Source organism: Pristiophorus japonicus, chromosome 12 (assembly GCF_044704955.1).
Source record: "Pristiophorus japonicus isolate sPriJap1 chromosome 12, sPriJap1.hap1, whole genome shotgun sequence".
Taxonomy (NCBI): domain Eukaryota; kingdom Metazoa; phylum Chordata; class Chondrichthyes; family Pristiophoridae; genus Pristiophorus; species Pristiophorus japonicus.
Window position 1 is genome coordinate 116,201,935 of NC_091988.1, and position 7,370 is coordinate 116,209,304.

Here is a 7,370-nt window from a genome sequence, read left to right on the forward strand (position 1 = left end):
AAGAATATATGAACATAAGAAATAGGAGCAGGAGTAGGCCATACGGCCCCTCGAGCCTGCTCTGCCATTTAATACCATCATGCATGATCTGATCAGGGACTCAGCTACACTTCCCTGCCCACTCCCCATAACCCCTTATCTCCTTATTGGTTAAGAAGCTGTCTATCTCTGTCTTAAATTTATTCAATGTCCCAGCCTCCACAGCTCTCTGGGGCAGCAAGTTCCACAGATTTACAACCCTCTGAGAGAAGAAATTCCTCTTCATGTCAGTTTTAAATGGGCAGCCCCTTATTCTGGTGGTGAAAGAATTTGAGGGGCACAGTGATCTTGAGGGCCACTGGGAGAGTGGTGGTCGCCCTGCTCTCAGGTTGCAGGTCTGGTTCCAGGAGGAGGCAGAGTTCTGTGGCCACCTCCTTGGTGAAGCGGAGCCTCCCAGTACACAGCTCCTGGCTCAGGTACAGGTCAAGGTGCTCTGTGCAGACCCTCAGTGGGGAAGGCCTCCTGCTGAAAGGCCCCCCTGCCCCTCCTCCTCCTCCCTCTGTGAGCTGCTTGTCCTCTCCTTCGCTGCCTCCGCTTCCGCTCCCTGCCTCACTCCAGTACCAGGGGCACTGCCAGTACAGCCCCATGACTGGAGCAAGTGGTGTGAGCCGCAGCCTTTAACTCAGAAGTAAGGCCTCCTCCACCTGTACCAACACTCTCAGCAACTTTCATTCACCGAGGAAGCTCCAAACCGCTGACATCGGAAATGGCAGATTGTGCCTCAAATCAGAGTGAAGAATGAGGGAGCATTGGGCCTTGGATCTGATGGATATAGACTCAGGAAGGATCAGAAAGCCCAGTACAGATGAGGGAGGCCATTCAGCCCATCTACCTCCATCGTAGCCTCAAAGGACCTGTGAATGGCCCCATGGTCTGTGCCTCCATTCTCCTGCAAAGAAGCCATCACAGATCTTCAGCACTTTTTGCATGAAGAAGTGACTTTACTGACTCCCTGTGTGTCCCTGTGCCCCCTCATTCTCCAGTCATGGTTTAACATGAAAGAGAGGCTCAGAATTAACCTTTTCTAGTCCACCTTTGACCTCATGCACGTCATACCAAGGCTGGGAGTTTGTGATCTAGCACCTCCTGCCGGAGGCCCGTGTGCATTGTAACTCAGGCCGGGCTGTGATGACCACTGTGGATGAATAGCCTGCTCACACACACACACACACACACACAGATAATGCCCCAGTTGGGTGAGGCATTGAAGGTGGCCTGGATCCTGAGAGTTGGTACCACAGGGTGGAAAGTTGGAGAGAGAGAGACGTTAAACCTGAGCAGTGGTTGCAAGTAACAGCAACGGCCAGCCTATGACAGATACTGCTTGTAAGTATCAGCCATGGCTCAGTGGGCAGCACACTTGCCTCTGAGTCAGAAGACTGTGGGTTCAAGTCTCACTCCAGGGATTTGAGCACAAAAATCTAGGCTGATACTCCGGTGCAATGCTGAGGGAGTGCTGCACTGTCGGAAGTGCTGTTTTTCTGATGAGACGTTAAACCGAGGCCCTGTCTGTTTTATCAGGTGGATTTGAAAGATGCCATGCACTATTTCGAAGAAGAACATGGGAGTTATCCCTGGTGTCCTGACCAATATTTATCACTCAAGCAGATTATCTGGTCATGATCACGTTGCTGTTTGTGGGAGCTTGCTGTGCACCAATTGGCTGCCGCGTTTCCCACATTACAACAGTGACCACGTTCCAAATGTACTTCACTGGCTGTAAAGCGCTTTGAGACGTCCAGTGGTTGTGAAAGGCACCATAGCAATGCAGATCAGCCTTTTCCCAATGGGCCGTGCCGTTCACCCAGGGTCACTCACTGACCGTTAACCATTTACTGACCAGGGCCACTCACTGACCGTTAACCATTTACTGCCCGGGCCACTCACTGACCGTTAACCATTTACTACCCATGGTTACTCACTGACTGTTAACCATTTACTGCCCGGGGCTACTCACTGACCATTAACCATTTACTGACCAGGATCACTCACTGACCGTTAACCATTTACTACCCATGGTTACTCACTGACTGTTAACCATTTACTGCCCAGGGTCATTCACTGACCATTAACCATTTACTGACCAGGGTCACTCACTGACCGTTAACCATTTATTGCCCAGGGTCACTCACTGACCATTAACCATTTACTGCCCGGGGCTACTCACTGACCATTAACCATTTACTGACCAGGATCACTCACTGACCATTAGCCATTTACTGGCCAGGGTCACTCACTGACCATTAGCCATTTACTGCCCAGGGTCACTCACTGACCGTTAGCCATTTACTGCCCGGGGCTACTCATTGACCGTTAGCCATTTACTGCCTAGGGACACTCATTGACCATTAACCATTTACTGCCCGGGGCCACTCACTGACCGTTGACCATTTACTGCCTGGGGACACTCACTGACCATTAACTATTTACTGCCTGGGGACACTCACTGACCATTAACCATTTACTGCCCGGGGACTCTCACTGACTGTTAACCATTTATTACCCGGGGCCCTCGTTCTTCCGCTCCGCTCACAGGGCACGGAAACAATTGTGCTGGATCATCCCCAGTCACATTGTGTAATGACTGGGACACACATGGAGCTGACACAAACCACGGCCCCTCCCCCGGGAGCTGTGAGCTTCACCGTCTTCCTGTTTACTGCAGCTCAGCCGAGAGCTGCTGGTTCCCGCGTTGGTGCTTTGGTGTCGAGCTCTGTGAATGGCCCAGACTGACCCCACAGTCCCTGAGCTCTGTGAATGGCCCAGACTGACCCCTGGTCTCCCCGAACTTTGTGAATAGCCCAGACTGACCCCTGGATTCCCCGAGCTCTGTGAATGGCCCAGACTGACCCCTGGATTCCCCGAGCTCTGTGAATGGCCCAGAGTGACCCCTAGATTCCCCGAGCTCTGTGAATGGCCCAGACTGACCCCTGGTCTCCCCGAACTTTGTGAATGGCCCAGACTGACCCCGCAGTCCCTGGGCTCTGTGAATGGCCCAGACTGACCCCTGGATTCCCCGAACTCTGCGACTGGCCCAGACTGACCCCGCAGTCCCCAAGCTCTCAGGACAGCTCGGGACCGAGAGCTGCAATGAGACAGTGAGGCCCTAGCTGAGTCTCCTCTGTCAGCAACAGTCAGACTGGGCTTCACCACACTGATCGCAGGCTGGCTCCGACCTCCTCACACAACCTTACAGCACAGCAGGCCATTCGGCCCATCCTGCCTGTGCCGCCTTTGTCAAAGAGCTGCCCAATCAGTCCCGCTCCCCTCCTCTTTCCCCACAGTGCTGCAAGTTTTCCCCTTCAAGTATTTATCGAATTCCCGTTTGAAAGTCACTATTGAATCTGCTCCCACCGCCCTTTCAGGCAGCGCATTCCAGATCGTAACAACACCATTAACTGTTAACTCTCCTGCTCACTTCCTGCGATATTGGCTACGTCAGTGTAATATCTCATATTACACTATTACAGTCACCATGAAAAGTAATTGCAATGTATGCACCTATGACGATGCTTGCAAGTTTGTAGAGACATTGCCCCATCCAGAATTCCTCATTGGCGTCAAGCCCCGAAACCTCCCTCGGGAGTCAGCGCCTCACAACTTGAGCCTCCTCCGGGAAATCCCCTCCGTGCCTTTCAGTTCTGCGTGGAGGGTTTCCTGTACGGGCTGCTCTTGCACACGCTCCCCTTTGCCATCCTCGTCTGCCGTCCGGACACACCATGGCGTACCATCTTGCAGAGGAGTGGGGGTCCCCAATGGAGTGCACTCTACGTGGGAGTCCTCCCTCTATTTATCGGGGAATTGGCTTGGAGTGTGGTGCACGGAGCAGTCCCGTGCAATAAGTTTTTAAGTCGTCACGGGCTCCCAGGCCGTCTGCAATTTCTGCGGTCTGGAAGAATCCGTGTTCCATGTTTTTATCGAATGCACGAGATTGCAGCCCCTGTTCCAATATTTAAAGGGGTTGCTCCTCAATTTCTGGCTGCACTTCAGTCCCACACTCCTGATCTTTGGGCACCCTGTGCGGAGGGGAGCGGGTAGGTCCGAGGGCCTCCTCGTAGGACTGCTCCTGGGCACGGCCAAGGGTGCCATCAGCCGCTCCAGGCAGCGGGCGGTCGAGGGGATCGTTCAGCCCGACTGCCTGCCTCTCTTCCGTGGTTACATCCAAGCCAGGGTGTCCCTGGAGATGGAGCGCACGGTGACCACTGGTACGCTCGCGGCCTTCCGTGAGAGGTGGGCGCCGGAGGGACTGGAGTGCATCACCACCCCCGGCAACCAAATTTTAATTGGAGGCATGTCTAAATTTAATTTGTCTATGTTTGTCGGTTTTAGTGCCCCTCCCCCACCTTATAGCCCGGGGGCACTTGTATAATTTGTGTTTTTAGTACCCTCAAAAAAAACAAGAGGGCACCTGTTTATTGTCTAAACAAAATAGTTGTAGAGATCTTGCCTTGTCCAGACGGAATTCCTCATCGGCGCCAAGCCCCGAAACCTCCCTCAGGAGCCGGTGCCTCACAAATTGAGCCTCTTCCGGGAAATCCCCTCCGTGCCTCTTCGTTGCTCATCCCTCCAGTCCCCTAACTCCCCCATCGAAGCCCCTCCCTCCAGTCCCCTAACTCCCCCATCGAAGCCCCTCCCTCTAGTCCCCTAACTCCCCCATCGAAGCCCCTCCCTCCAGTCCCCTAACTCCCCCATCGAAGCACCTCCCTCCAGTCCCCTAACTCCCCCATCGAAGCACCTCCCTCCAGTCCCCTAACTCCCCCATCGAAGCCCCTCCCTCTAGTCCCCTAACTCCCCCATCGAAGCCCCTCCCTCTAATCCCCTAACTCCCCCATCGAAGCCCCTCCCTCCAGTCCCCTAACTCCCCCATCGAAGCCCCTCCCTCCAGTCCCCTAACTCCCCCATCGAAGCCCCTCTCTCCAGTCCCCTAACTCCCCCATCAAAGCTCCTCCCTCCAGTCCCCTAACTCCCCCATCGAAGCCCCTCCCTCCAGTCCCCTAACTCTCCCATCGAAGCCCATCCCTCCAGTCCCCTAACTCCCCCATCGAAGCCCCTCCCTCCAGTCCCCTAACTCTCCCATCGAAGCCCATCCCTCCTGTCCCCTAACTCCCCCATCGAAACCCCTCCCTCCAGTCCCCCAACTCCCCCATTGAAGCCCATCCCTCCAGTCCCCTAACTCCCCCATTGAAGCCTTGACTTCTCGTAGATATTCTCTTCTCTCACAGCATCCAGTTGCATCTTGAACATGCTCACTCTTTTTTCACTGACTACTTTGCTCAGTAGATTAACAGAAAGAAGTTTTCTCAGCAGCAAACACACATTGACTTTTCTCACTGCTGTTAATCTACATAAGTGCTCTGGCTCCAATTTCTCAGTGTGCGTTGAGAGGACACAGATGGAAATTCGACATCTCCCCAAGTCGACACACACGTCGCTGAATTTATCAATGAGTCGACCAAGACCAGCCAGGCTGGGTATACTGTGCCAATTGTAAGTGAGCTGAGCCCAGTTCAGTATCAACTGTAGGAATCAATGTGAAGGTACTCAGTGCATATAATGGCCCATCGATCAGACTGGGGCAACTCGGGATACACCAGGGCGGTGCCCCACCATTCTCAGCTCAACCACCAGACCAACGTGGGAGCGTCCAACGGGATAGGGTATGTGGGTAACACAGGTCTCGGATTAGTCACATAACACGGGGGTTGGGGGTGAGGGGTCTGCTAGTCGGGACGCAATGTATTTGCTTCATGGGTTCTTGGCTTAAGAACTCATAGCAACACATTGTTATTAAGAACTAATTGGATTATTACTAAAAGGTTTAACAATCTCACTACACTTTACCAGTTCAACAACCACCTGTCCCATCGTGGATCCCCCGAACCTAACTGACTGGGGTTTTATTGAGTCTTGTGAATATCACGTGACTAGCTAAGCCACTCCCAACTCAACAGCTCTACACACTGTGAGCATACTCACGGGGCATACATTACAGTGATGCCTGTTACTGTGGGGGTGGGGGGGGCGGTGCTGGGGGCTGTTACTGGATCTGTTCCTGGGGAGTCTGTTACTGGGGTTCTGTTACTGGGGGGGTCAGTTACTGGGGGGGGGGGGCTGTTACTGGGAGGGCTGTTACTGGGGGGGCTGTTACTGGGGGGGGGGGTCAGTTACTGGGGGGTCTGTTACTGGGGGGGCTGTTACTGGGGGAGGGGGGTCAGTTACTGGGGGGTCTGTTACTGGGGGGGCTGTTACTGGGGGGGTCCGTTACTAGGGGTGCTGTTACTGAGGGAGGTCTGTTACTGAGGGGGCTGATACTGGGGGGGGCTGTTACTGCGGGGGCTGTTACTGGGGGGGGCTGTTATTGGGGGGGGTCTGTTACTAGGGGGGCTGTTACTGAGGGGGGTCTGTTACTGAGGGCTGATACTGGGGGTCTGTTACTGGGGGGGCTGTTACTGGGGGGGGTTGTTACTGGGGGGGTCTGTTACTAGGGGGGCTGTTACTGGGGTGGCAATACTGGAGGGTCTGTTACTAGGGGGGCTGTTACTTGGGGGGCTGTTACTGGGGGGGCTGTTACTGGGGGGGGTCTGCTACTGGGGGGACTGTTACTGGGGGGGCTCTGTTACTGGGGGGGCTGTTACTGGGGAGGGGTCCGTTACTAGGGGGACTGTTACTGGGGGACTGTTACTGGGGGGGCCTTTACTGGCGGGGCTTTGTTACTGGGGGGGCCTGTTACTAGGGGGGCTGTTACTGGGGGGGGGTCTGTTACTGGGGGGTTCTGTAACTGGGGGGGTGGGCTGTTGCTATGGGGGCTATTACTGGTGGGGGGGAGTCTGTTACTGTGGGGGCCTGTTACTGGGGACGGTTCTGTTACTGCGGGGTTGGGGGGGGGCGGGGGTTCTACAGGGCTGTAGTGATACCCGCCCTCCTGTATGGCTCAGAGACGTGGACCGTGGACCATATACAGTAGACACCTCAAAGCACTGGAGAAATACCATCACTGCCACCGCAAGATCCTACAAATCCCCTGGAGGACAGACGCACTAACGTTAGTGTTCTCGACCAGGCCAACATCCCCAGCATTGAAGCACTGACCACACTCGACCAGCTCCACATTGTTCGCATGCCTGACACAAGACTCCCAAAGCAAGCGCGCTATTCGGAACTCCTACGCGGCAAGCGGGCCCCAGGTGGGCAGAGGAAACTTTTCAAGGACACCCTCAAAGCCTCCTTGGTAAAATGCAACATCCCCACCGACACCTGGGAGTCCCTGACCAAAGACCGTCCAAAATGGAAGAGAAGCATCCGTGAAGGTGTCAAACATCTCGAATCTCTTC